Source organism: Octopus bimaculoides, chromosome 4 (assembly GCF_001194135.2).
Source record: "Octopus bimaculoides isolate UCB-OBI-ISO-001 chromosome 4, ASM119413v2, whole genome shotgun sequence".
Taxonomy (NCBI): Eukaryota; Metazoa; Mollusca; class Cephalopoda; order Octopoda; family Octopodidae; genus Octopus; species Octopus bimaculoides.
The window spans coordinates 83,606,239-83,608,859 of NC_068984.1; the positions used below are offsets into that span (position 1 = coordinate 83,606,239).

The 2,621-nt window shown below is 40.9% G+C and overlaps 1 protein-coding gene across 1 annotated transcript in view; it reads left to right on the plus strand.

The window, feature by feature from the left end:
* The window catches only part of LOC106875128 (uncharacterized), a 20,453-nt gene that overhangs the window by 1,126 nt on the left and 16,706 nt on the right, over nt 1-2,621 (plus strand). The window lies entirely within an intron of this gene.

Genomic DNA, 2,621 nt, shown 5'->3' on the forward strand with positions numbered 1-2,621 from the left:
ATATATATATATATATATATATATATATATATATATATATATATATACATACATACATACACGCGCGCATATGTGTGTGTGTGTGTGTGCATATATTATTAATATATAATGGTTTCAAATTTTGGTACAAGGCTAGCAATTTCAGAGGAGGGGTAAGTCGATTGCATTGACCACCCCACCCACAGTGCTCAACTGGTATTTATTTTATCCACCCGGATGGATGAAAGGTAAAGTCGACCCCGGCGAATTTGAACTCAGCATGTAAAGACGGACGACATGTCGCTAAGCATTTTGGCCAGCGTGCTAACGATATTGCCAGCACACCGCCTTAAAGAACTTAAATATTACAATGAAAGAATAATCAACTCCATTAATGATGTGGATCTTTTGAAGCCAGTCAATAAACACAAAGCCTTTTGCATTCGAAAAATCTGAGGCCGTCAACTTCCTTACAGATGAAACGGCCTTGGCCTTCTTCGGAGCAGGTGAGGAGGGGGTGTTTCCACTGTATGGATTGTTTCTTCATCTCTTGTTCAAAGTGATGAATCCAACACTCTTCCTGGCTTTGAAGCAATGCATCAGTTCAGATGCATTTTCCACTGTTCGAAGAAGTACTAGAACTCTTGTGAAGTGATGCCTTTTAATGCCTCCATCATTTTTATCTTCACCTCTTTCGCATCTGCAAATTCCATAGCACTAGATTTCATCACCAGTGATGACCTTTGCAAAAAAGTCTGGATCAACTTGCAACTGTTCTTTCAGTTCACAACACGCATTCAGTCGCGACTGCTTTTGATCTCCCGTGAGCAAGCAAAGAACAAATTTGCGTTTTGCTCATGGCATCGTCCTTGTAAGCTGTTTGAAGCATGACAACTGTTTCGACCGCCGTTTTCCCCAGCAGAAAACAGAATTTCAAGGAAGTACGCTGTTCCTTCGTTTCAGCCATCACAAAAATCGACGAACAGGGTAGGTGCAATGCAAAACAAGGACGCACCACGAGGCAGTACGACTTCAGCCGACCTTCCGATCGGCAGACTAATGTCTGAGGGTCGCATCAAGAAGCTTCGAGCGGCGGAAGCCTGAACTACTACGGGATAGTCTTACAGAGAACATTTCCGGTTACTTTTGGGTAGCCATCGTATGATATATATCTACATTACAATTAGAATATGTACAAATATAATAAAATAAAATAAATCAGTACGTAAAAACTTGATTTAAGCTGTTATAAGCTCAGCAAAAAACAAGGAATGTTTTTACATATTCCAACCGTACCGGGTATCTTTGCTAATATGTGTGTGTGTGTGTGTGTGTGTGTGTGTGTGTGTGTGTGTGTGTGTGTGTGTGTGTGTGTGTGTGTGTGTGTGTGTGTGTGTGTGTGTGTGTGTGTGTGTATTCAATTATGAATTAGAAGCAGCGCCAGTGCTGTAAAATTATCGACCACACATATTCAATATGTGTTTTGCTTGTTAGCTGGTACACTGCGTCCTAGCGCAGTGGGGAATGACTCCCTCAAAGCACTGAGTTTTAAAACACCTGAAAGTCATAGACAGGTGAGACAACTCACCCTAATCCCATTCAGGAGCGAAGGATACCGATACTTTGCCATTTTTGTAGCTTATCAACATCACGTACCACAATCGAACCAGGGACACTCCTTCATAGTCAGCCTATGAACTTCTCAGCTCACCCTTGTACTAACTTCTCGGAAATATTGTATTTAAACTGGTGAATTTTAATGAAGATATGTTTAGTCAATTGGGCATCTTTCATGCTGTAAGAATCATTTGTTGATATGTCGCGACGATACATACGTAAGATTGAATTCAATTACGAATTAAAAGCAGCGCTAGTAATGTAAGCATTATCGACTGCACATAGTCAAGGTATATGTTTTGCTTGTTCGCCGGTACGCTGCGGTTTAGTGCGGTGGGAATAACACCCTCAAAGAACTGAATGTCATATTTATACATATATATAAAGAGAGAGAGGTGAAGGAGAGAGTCAGACTCAGTGACAGAGGTAGACCACAAGCATCTTATGTAATTAAATATGAATATATAAATGCCGATTTTGATGTTAAGCATTCAAATGCTTGAGCAATTTACTACCTAGCCCTTGAATGTAAATGGCAGGGTATTCTACAGGACTCGTACCTTTAATATAATTCCTCGCAGAATCAGTATGACACAATGTATAACATTTGAATTACCAGTAGAAACTCTCCAACGGGCTTCAACAGTTTCAGTTTCCTCAAGACCTGGGCGTCCTGACACTATGATGAAAGATACTTGATAAAAGATTCCATGAAATGAGATTGAATGCAGGACCTCATAATCGTGAAACGAACTTCGTAACAAATCGGCCATACCTGCATTCACAATGATATATATAAAGGCGGTGAGATGGCAGAATCGTTAGCACGCCGGGCGAAATGCTTAGCGGTATTTCGTCTGCCGCTACGTTCTGAGTTCGAATTCCGCCGAGGTCGACTTTGCCTTTCGTCCTTTCGGGGTCGATTAAATAAGTACCAGTTATGCACTGGAGTCGATGTAATCGACTTAATCCGTTTTTCTGTCCTTGTTTGTACCCTGTATGTTTAGTCCCTTGTGGGCAATAAA